Source organism: Malurus melanocephalus, unplaced genomic scaffold (assembly GCF_030028575.1).
Source record: "Malurus melanocephalus ecotype Western Australia unplaced genomic scaffold, MMel_1.1 scaffold_321, whole genome shotgun sequence".
Lineage (NCBI taxonomy): Eukaryota > Metazoa > Chordata > Aves > Passeriformes > Maluridae > Malurus > Malurus melanocephalus.
This window is the reverse complement of record NW_026623553.1, coordinates 522,104-532,915: the sequence shown is the minus strand read 5'-3', so window position 1 is coordinate 532,915 and position 10,812 is coordinate 522,104.

Sequence of the window (10,812 nt, the reverse complement as noted above, 5' to 3'; positions counted from 1 at the left end):
CTCTTCAGGCAGCATCTTTGGGAGGAGATGGCAGGACAGGAAGGAAGAGAAGAAGGGACAGCACATGTGAGAAAGCAGCAGAGAGAGGGGCTCAGGAAAGCTGTTGGGGCTGTGCTGGGGGAAGACATGGGAACCCTGCGATTATCTTGTTGGTGACAATGATTTCCCTGATTGCACAGAAGGGTTGGCTGGGCAGTTGCTATCTTGGTGTGGCTCACCTCAAGGTCACGAAGCCAAGGCTCCTTTGCAGGAAGGGCTGGAGCCAGTGGCCATTCCTGGGGTGCTGCTGGGCGTGTTTGGCTGACCCAATGCAGAGGGATCTCTGTTTCCCTGGGCAGCCCCCTCTGAATGCTCATTCCAGCCTCTGACAGGGCTCCAAGGTGACAGAGCCATTTGTCAGTGGCCCTGTTCAGATGCGGGGACCTCCTTCCACTGAGAAAGGATTTTAGGCTGTGACATGCACGCAGATACCCWTTCAGCTGCCAGCTCCAGCCGGCTGCTCTCTTCCTGCTGTTGGAGAACAGAGTGAGGGATGGACTGACCTGTGTTTTATTGGATCTMCTTAATTTTTTAATGCTTTATTTGCTGGAGATGAAACAAGCTGGGGCAGGAATCGGGCTGCTCAGGTAGACAGTTCTTGTTTCTATTGCAAACTGGGCCTGTTGGGGTTCTCAGTGCTGAAGGATGAAGGGGAAAACTTGGCTCTTCTGTCCTACAGGGTGCTGGGCATGCCTTGCCATGGCTTATCTCAAAATCCCTCAGCTGCATTGCTGTGGGATTGCTCTCTGGCACAGACACCCACACACAGCCATGGAACAGAACCACTGAAGCAGGGCTACCTGCAGAGAAGGGTTCTTAGTGCTGTCAGCTCTTGAACTGTGAGCAGGAGTTGTTTTGGCCCAGATAAAACAGGATCAAGGAGTCAGCAATCCTGTAAGGGTGCAGATGCTCTTACTCCCATGAGTTTAATTTGCTGGTGTTGAGGGATCTTGGTGTCTGGTTTTCCAGAGRTCACAGCTCAGAGCAGCAGCAACACTGCCCTGGGAGATGATGGGCACTGGGAAGGAGCAGCAGCCTCTCCCAGCACAATCTGTTGGGCTTCCCTTCTGTGGGAAGGCTGTGGAAACCCCAGAGTGGATCTCCTCTCTGCCCTCARTGCACAGGGCTGCAGGAGGATGGGAAGCTGTGACACATSAAGGTCCATGGAAGGGTTTGTATWGAAAGGCTTCTTTATGGTGAGGACTTCAGAGTCCTTCCCTTCCACTCTGATGGAGGAAGAGCAACCCTGGGAGGGACCAAATTCTGCCAACAGGCTCCACAGAAAGAGTGGTTTGCTGTGGCCAAGACAGGGCAGGAGCCTAAAGCTGACTTTGGGGTGCTGTGAGCTCCCCCAAGGAGGAGCCAGCTCTCCATGGCATCACCGTGCTCGGAGGAGCTCACAGCTGGAACACGCTGTCCTAGAAAACGGCACACGTTAGTCCCACAGTCTCCAAGGCTTCACTCCTGTGTAGTGACATCCAGTCACAGTAAAGTGGGACAGGAGAGACCTGGTGACAGCTCTGACGTGGTGCCAGCTCGGCTGGGAGGAAATGACGGCTCTGCCAGCTCCTGTTTTCTTGCTGGTCTGAGCCTGACGTGGGCTTTCCCCATGGACTTGGGAAAACATGGAGGGGAAACCAAGATAGAGACAATAAAGGTGAGGCTCTCAAGCCCAGCCAAATAGCTTATTTTTCTATACTTAAAATTTGTAATTAAGGACTAATTAAGTGATTAGTATCACTGTGTCTTAATTAAGGTTAAATAGGCTGTGACTGCTGCTAATGATGGGCCATGATGGTCTTCTGAAGTGACCTGTATCACCTCTAACCTGCTGGGGGTGGAGTCACAGCGCTGTGGAGGAATAATCTGCCTGAGATGGGATGTTCAGCTGTCACMCAACTGCCACGTGGGGTGGGGACTCTTGGATTAAAACCACCCCTGGCAATAATGGCACTTGGCTTTGCACTTGGTTCCAGCAGCCCAGGGGATGTGGTGGAGTCAGGGCTCTTGTCCTTGCTCTTATCCCACCCCGTGGTGTCCCTTCAGGAGTCCCTTGGGGTCAAGGCTCCCAGGCTTGCTCTCCCCCTTCATGTCCTACAAACCAAAACCACCAAGAGGCATTTCTCTTGGGGTAAACTGAAACATCCCWAACACTTTTTATTATTAAAGGGCTGTTTGAGTTTTACGAATGCATGGGAAATTGGAGCAGCCCTTCTGCTATTCCAATGCGATTTCATGCACAGTACTGCTCATTCCATCACTTTTAGCCCAGCTCTGCTTTGGCAGCGCTGACACCAAGAATCCAATGCTGGTTTTTTGGTTTGCCACAGGAAATGGCTGGACATGGAATACAAAGCTGCTTGCTTTGTGGTCATGCCTGTTCAGACTCCATAAATCTATATATTTTAATTATTGTAAGCAATGCCTTYAGGGAATGCTGCTGACACTTTTCCTTCTAAAACTATATTTTCTGCTCTTTGTGTGGCTCCAAAGAATTTCCCATGGGATTGTTTTCCAAGGGAGGGAAAGCCAGTCAAGGACAGCTTTGTCAAGAGCTTGCTGCAATGTCCAGCTGATTTCTCATTCCTCTGCTGTACAAAGTGGCCTCTGCTTATCTTGATCTTAGAGATATCCCATGCAKGGATGCTGATGGGTGTCCTGGTAAAAGACAGTGCTCCAAGGATTTGTGACAGCAGAGGGTTTGGAGGCCTGAGAGGGCCCTGCCATAGCAGAGCGGCGCTGCAGCCCTCCTGATCCCCACTTTCACCCGGATACTTGGAGGCTCCTTAGACTTTAAGCTGCTACAAGATGAGGAACTCATTTCAAAGCCAGCTGTATCCTCTTACACAAACACCAGGGCTGGGAATTGCAAAGGATCATGGAGGATTGAAAGTGGCCAACTGAGGGAAGCAATGAGCAGGGACAGGGACTTGCAGGAAAAAGGGCTGCAGGGACCTGGAAAGGCWGTGCCTGCTGCAAGGGGCTGCCCCACACCTCCCTGGAAGCAGTCCTGTAAGAGGTGCTGGGGGATTTTGGATGGAATTCAAGAACAGCATGCATGGAAGTGTTGAAAAGGCGTGTGTGGATGTGGCATTGGAGATATGGTTTAGTGGTGAACACCRGSGTGCTGGGATAACAKTTGGACTTGATGATCTTAGAGGTCTTTCCCAAACTTAATAGTTCTATGATTCTATCTCCTAGTGAGAGACTTCTCCTAAACTCATGCTCAGTGGGGAAATAACCTGCAAAATAGATGTGGAAAGGGAACTGGATGTGTCCAATCCATCCTCCCATCCATAGGTGCCTGGTGCAAGGCACAGCATCAGCTGTATCTCGGGACAAATTCATTTGCAAACATTCACACTGCCAGCCACAGCTGTAGTGTTTGTGTAAAGCCGTTTGCACAGCCTGAGGTTTTGGTCTGGTAAGTCAGGGGACTAACTCTGGGTATGGAGTAACTGCAAGTTCTGACCTGGGTGAAGCATCTTGCAGTAACAAGCTGGGCTCTGGCGCCAGGCTTGAAGTGTCTTGGGGTGTGGGGTGGTGATGCTGTTGCCTGTGACGTCCTTTTCCTCCTTGCTGGGCTGGGAGAAAGTTTGGAGATTGGTGTGTGTGGGGCCCACGTGCCTCATTTCTGCACACCACCAGCAGCTTCAACACCCCAGCTGGGCGAGGCTGCAGGACCCCTGCACGATGAGAGGARGTAAATCCAGGGTCTGAGCAGAGTCACATCCTTTGGAGGCACAATCCCTCACCTGCTGAGTCTTTCTCAGAGGTTTTGAAGAAGTTGGATCAAAAGCTCTCAGCTCTTTGGAATTGCTTGGGCTGACCATGGTGCTGTGCTCCAGCCCTGCCGTGGTGGATGTGCTCTGTCCACCCTCTCGTCCCCTCGCTGTGGCAGCGCCTCCCGGCCAGCGTTGCCCAGCTCTGGCCGCTCGGGCAGTGCCCTGGTGGCAGGCTGGACGTGGCAGCCGTCCCTGCCCTTTGCCTGCCTGCAGTTGCCAGACACGGAGCAGATGGTTCCGTGCGCACCCAGACAAGGCTCCGTCTCCAGGGCTGACATGGGAGATGGGAGCGATGTGTGAGCAGCTTCGTGCCCCCTCCACTGCTGCTGCTCCCCCACCACGGGGCTGTGCCAGGGAGGGCTCCTGAGGGGTGAAGCGAGGGGGAATSCTGTGTGATGGCTGAGTGAAAGGAGCCCCTGGTGCCGGTCCAGGCCGTGGAGGCAGAGCAGGGCAGAGGCGCTCTGGGCTGTGTTTAGCAGGGGCTCTGTTTGCAGGGGTGGCCGGGCACACGCTGACCGCGGCGCTCGCCAGCTCCCGAGGGAGGGAGCAATCTGTGTCATCTCGCAGCGGGCTCCCTTAAATCTSGGCCTGATTAAGCAGTGGCAATATGGGCTGATATGAAAGAGCGTTCCCTGCAAAGGGCCGATTGTGTGTGCAGAAATAGCCCGTTTAATTGTTCGCAGGGCCCTGCAGTCGGAGGGAACTGCCGGATCCTGCCTTCCGTTGGGCAGCAATCTGGAGATGAATCGTGTCCATCAGGGCTGCTTCGGGTACAGACMGACCCTGCTGCCCATTCACCTGAGAAAGCTGCCTTTGAACACTCAGGGTTTTGTTTTCAGCCTCAAGATGTCTGAGGGATTTTGGGAATATCCACGCAGCTTTTGACCTTTTGTTTGTCCTTGGAAAAGCAGTGTGTGGCTCTCCACGCTGAGGCTATCGACTGAAACATCTGTGGGGTGCAGGGGGATGCTGGGGCTGGACGGTGGCACTGCTGGAGGAACGGGAGGTGGTGTTGATRGGTCTTGGGAACAGATCCTCCTGGATTCCTGTGCTAGATTTTAGACCCACTTGTGAATGTGGCCCGTGGTTTTCCATCGACACATTTGCGGAAAGCTGTGTCAGAGCAGGTCTGGAAAGAGTTTGATACTGAGACATTTGATGAAAAACTGCTGTGTGTAGTTACGTCAGAGTTATTTATTCATTGCATAGAGATAAAAGCTTTTTTTGATGGAGTGCAGTCATCTTAGCTTGTGGCTGTTGTTTTTCTTAGTTTCTTGTGTATTTTAGGAATCTAATTAATTATAGGGAGTGATTGATGCTCAGAAAAAAATACACTTCAAGCTGAGCTGCAGTTTTCTTCATGATTTCTTTGACTTCATACCCAGAAAGCTGTRAGCCAGGACCTACCTTGGCAGCAGGTCTTCAGCATTCAACAGGCAAGAATAAAATATTGTCAACTGCAAGCTGAGCAAGAGAGGGAGCAAAGTTGTTGGGTAGTGCAGGCATATCCAGAGGGAGCTCAGCAATTCCTCAGGACCTGCCAGACGGGGTTGTTTGARCCCCTCTTAGCTTTTCTTCTTGCCTCCCCAGACTGCTCGGGCATATAGCTCCGAGGAGTCCCCAGCTTCTGTGGAGGGGTCTAGTTTGAGATCCCAAACTTTCTTTGATGCAGGGATGAGGATCTTGAGCCACTGTCTGCCGGGGGAAGCTCCTTCTCCTTTTGAATTATGTTGGGCTCACCTGCTTCATTCCTCAAGACACTTAAAGCCCCTCCAGAGCCACATGGGTGATTTTAACACATTTCCCGGGATTTAGATGGTGATGTGTCCTGCTGGGGAACTCTGCATTCCCTGCAGATGCCAGCTGCCCCACTCRGGCATGATGCCCAGCCCTTGGGGCTCTTGCTGAGGGAAGCAGCCCTTGCTGAGCTGGAGGTGCTGCAAAGCCATTTCTCTTGATTCCCTCTGCCCTGGAGACAGGCTGTGCAGCAGCAGGGCTCCACTGCCGTGACCATTTGGGCTGCTCAGCATCTGGTGSGTCTCATTATCCCTGGGCATTTTCAGGACCTGATAATCCCACCGCAAAACACCTTTCTAGCAGTGKAAGCCCTGTTATGTTCATGTCTTCCCAGTCTCCTCTGCCCTTCCCCACACCCMTCCCTGCCTGCACTGAGCCTTGCTGCCCTTGCTGCCTGCCCAAACGGCCAGCATCTCCTGACAGACTGGCAAAATCAAAGTATCTCCTACCACATTTTTCAGTTTTGCCACCAAATTTTGACAGAGCCAAGAGCCTGGAGCTGCTTCTGCTGCCCTGTGTGTGCTCGGTGACACGGAGGGGACCCAGCCAAGGGTCTCCTTAGCAGCTCCCAAGTGTTCATTCTCTCATGTAAGTGCTCTTACAAAAAGGACCTGGGCCTGAGCAGCTGGAGGAGTTCAGCTGTGAGATGGATGTCTGCCCCCATCTCTGTCCTTCCTTTCAGACTGTGCTGCTCTGGGAGGAGAGGGCAGATCTCGGAGGGCCCTAATCCTGAGGAAGCCTGTTGGATAACCACAGCTCACTGGACAGCCCCAATCCCAAATCCTGGTGTTTTCAAAGAAGGCAGTAGGCTGGCAGCTGGGATGTTTTAGAGGGAGGAGGTGAGCTCATGGGAGGACAGGCAGCAGCTCAGGGACCTGGAAACCAGTTGGTGTTTCCTTGGGACCCTGTGGGGTTTTGCTGTAGGTGAGGAGGAGCTGCTCCAGGGAGCAGGAGCTCAGGGGAGTGTGACCCCACAAATCTGTGGGGTTGATRTTTGCCTTTCTGGACTATAGCTGAGCTGCTCCTCTGGTGTCTCAGCTTTGCACTGGGTTTATGTTTGGAGAGACATGCCCAACCTGTTGGTTTGCCCCGGTCCTGGACTGCACCAATAACCCTCATGGCAGGAGATTTTGTCAGCTTCTTCCTTCCCCTTTCTCCAAACCCAGTGCTTATCACTTTTTGCATTAATTTCCTYTCCCATTGCTAGACTTGTCTGATATATCCCTGCCTAGCTGAGATCACCACCATGGCGGGCCTTTGCCTTGATTCCAGGGTGGATAATAGAGCGTCCAGCATCTGATTTAATTTTCATTGGGATTTGAGTTCCCTGGGAAAACTCCCTGGAGAGATGCTCAGCTTAATCATGATTAAGGCCAACAGAAATCTGGTGGCTGATCCTCTGAGCAAAGAGGGGCTGTGTTTGATCAATAGGTGAACCTGGGGCATCTGCTGGAAACTGATAGGTTTTGGGGACCTTACTTGGTCTGCTTTCACCATCTGGGCTGTCTTACACTGGGAACACCAGTGTTCATAGGGTGCTTCGACAATGAGAAGGCTCCATCTATTCCACAAGGTGTCATGGTTTTCTCTTTAATATCCCAGGGATTGTTTTCAGGCTGGGGATGTGAGTGGAAGGAAGAGCCCGAGGATGCAGATGGAATGGAAGAAAATCTAAGTGATTAAACGGCTGTAGATGAGTGGAGATACRGCTTAAGAGATTGATGGTCGCCCGCTGGGTGGAGAGATGGAAGGAAAGATTGGATTCACGTGCAGCAGGATTGCAAATCTGCCCTCCCTCCCCATGCTAAATTGCATTTGTTACTGGTTTTTAGCCTTCCTCTGTGTAAATTTTCACACAGTTCTATACCACACCTTTATGGCCACATCTGCTGCTTCCACCTCCCAGACCCTCTGGGCGGTTTTTTGGGGCAAAAGCCTATAAAATAAACCTTGTGCAGSCACACGAGCTGTTTGCTGTGCGGTGTTTTCTTTGGCTGGAGCGTTCTGGAATGTGCACGGCTGCCCCTGTCAGTGAATGTGCACGGAGCAGGGAAAGCTGCAGGTGAAAAATGCATCAGACATCCATGTATACCCCAGCAGATGCAACACCTCAGACTTTCTCACCAAAGTGGCTGCAGTGGTTTCTGGAGGCCACAGCTSACGGCAGAGCTCTCTGACCAGGTCTCTCTGTGCTCACCCTGAGCAGGGCGAACACCCAGTGACTCGACAGGACTGGACTTGATGTGATTAACGAGCTGTACCTGGGGTAAATTCCTCTGTCCCTGCCTCGGTGGTGCTTTACACAATCCCCAGGGATGAGGAGCGTGGGAGGCGAGCTGGCAGGAGGTGCCGGGCTGCTGCAGGGATGTGTGGGGATGGGGCTGCTGCAGGCACCGGGTGGTGGCAGGGGCTGGCCAGGCTGGGAAGGTCCTGGCAGCACCCGGGGCGGGGGGACGAGTGGCTGTCCCCCACTAGGTGGCACTGGGAGCCCTGCGATGGTGTCCCTGTCCCCAGCGCAGCCCGGCCCGCCCTGCACCTCTGCAGGAGCAGAGCACTGAGGGACCCGTCCGTGCGCTCCATCCCTTCCCACCCGGAGCCATCCCGGAGCTGGGGTGACACCGTGCCCATCATCCGAGGAACGAGGGCTTCACACGTGTGCTGTGCTTCACATGCTGCCCCGGCCACTCCAGGAGTCATTGCAGGGCATGTGGCTCCGGGGAATTGGTGCCCTGATGAACCTGGTGGGAGTCAGAGCACGGAGCGTGTCCGGCCGAGAGCCAGGACATCACTGGGAGCTGGTGTGTGCTGCACGGGGAGCCCCTGCCCTGCTCATCCCCTGCGGGGAATCGCTGCATCCCGGGGCCCTGCTGGGGTTTGGAGCATCCCGCGGTCCTGCTGGGGTTTGGAGCATCCCGGGGTCCTGCTGGGGTTTGGAGCATCCCGCGGTCCTGCTGGGGTTTGGAGCATCCCGGGGTCCTGCTGGGGTTTGGAGCACCCCGGGGTCCTGCTGGGGTTTGGAGCATCCCGGGGTCCTGCTGGGGTTTGGAGTGCCGTGGGTGCTGTGTCCCCAGTGTCCTGCTGGGAGCTGGGGGTCACTGGCAGCTCTTGTTCTGCTAGGAGCATCTCCTGTGTCCCAATGGACACCACACACCCTCTGCTCTGCCTTGCTGGGGTCAGTGTGCTTTGCCCATATTCTGCTGGCAGGTGGGACCTCACATGGTGGCTCTGCCCTGCTGGGAGCTGTCGTGTTGCCTGTGTCCTGCTGGGAGCTGGGGTGTCACTGAGAGCCTGGCATTGTGTGTATCCTGCTGGGAATYAGCTGTGTCGTACTGGGAGAGGGTTCGTGTTATGGGGCTCAGCCCCACTGGAGCTGGGGTCAGCTCCTCACAACATCCCAGTTGGGAGCTGSTCCATGCCACGTTAGCCCTGTCTGGCTGGGGGTCAGCATGTCTCATGCTGGCCCTGTCCCATTGTCCCATTGTCCCCTCCTCTCTSTGCCAGGCCCCATTCCCTCAGTGTGGCCTCCCCGCTGTCACCCCAGCAGATCTCCTGCCCCAGGATGAGGATCAGGGACACCCAGCCACAGCTTGCTYAGCTGCAGGTCCCTGTCTGCAGCAGGCACAGGGATGTCATTGCACTGTGATTATTTTAATTCGTTTATTTTAAATACCTGTAGTGCTGAGAATGAAATGGCATTGAATAAACACATCTCACATCCCCACCATCCGCTGATGCCATTCCCAGGAGCAGCATCAGGATCACAGATCTCTCCATGCCTGTCCCAGTGCCTGTGCCTTCCTGTTTCTCTCCCAGCACCTCCTGTGTCAGGATCCTGCCCTGGCAGCTTCACTAGCTGGGCACTGCCACTGCATCCTGCCATGGCTGGGGCTCCCCCACCCTGGGGATCCTCTTGGTCCCACTCTGGGTCCAGCACAGCTCTGCAGTGTCAGTGTGTTGCTGTTTCTCATGCAGGGGGATGTTGTGTGCTTCGGGTCGGTGTTTGCAAGGACGTGACCTGGGGTTGATGAGAGGGGCTGGCAGGGTGTGCAGGCAGCTCACTGAGGTACCTGTGTGTGCTCCACACAGCTCTGGAAGGGGCTGCCAAGCTTTGCTCTTCCACACACGGCTGAGCTCATGGGCCAGGGGAGCTTGGGGCCTTGGCAGATCATCTGTTTGCAATGGGAGAGACAGGTAAAGCAGGGATCTGAGCCCTCAGTACTGACAGTATGRGGCACTCTCCCACAGKGGGATGGGGAGAGAATCGAAGGGTCAAAGTGTGATCATGGGAGGGCTGAGATAAAGGCTGTAGTAGTTGGAGCAGAAGCCATGCTTGCAAGCAAACCAAAATAAGGAATTCATTCACTGCTCCCCGTTGCTGGCAGGTGTTCAGGCTTCCCCAGGAGAGCAGGGCTCTATCACACCTCACAGTGGCTTGGGAAAACAAGTGCTGTAACTGTGAACATCACCCTCTTCCCTCTTCTTCACCCTGCTTCATATGCTGAGTGTGATGCTGTAYGGTCTGGGATATCCCTTGTRYSAGTTGGGATCCCCTGTCCCGACTRTGTCCCCTCCTGGRCCCCTGTGCTCCCTCACCCTGCTCTCTGGACCAGTGTCAGCACTGCTCAGCAGCACTGAAAACAGCTCAGCACAGATCTGTTCCCAGCACAAATCCAAACACAGCCCCACACCAGCTGCTGTGAAGAAAATAAACTCTACCCCAGACCAAACCAGCGCACTGGGGAATATCAATAAATAAATTAGCTCCCTCCTCCTCAGCTACCTGCATTTCTTCACTGCAGAACAATCATGAAAGCCTGTGCAGAACTGTTACACATGAGGGTGGGTAAGGTGGCTGCAGTGTCTCAGTTCAGCTGGAGCCCTGGGTATTCACCTGTGCCACCTGATGGTCCAGACTGAATAGAAAGGTGGTGGTTCTGTTAACTTCAACCCTCCTTTTGCTCTTTTCTTTGCCCAGTTACTTTACTTTTTTCCCATGAAGCTGAAATATCCATTTTTGTATCTAGCTTATGCTGACCAGTCAATCTTCTGCTGTCCCTGGAATGAATGCAGGGGCTGGAATGCTGGTTGAGCTGTTTTCTGTTGTGAAGATGTTTTCAAGTCTCCGGTGTGCTTTTATTTGACCAACAAGCTCCAGTTTGCAGAGCACACACGTGATGACCCTGCTCAGGTG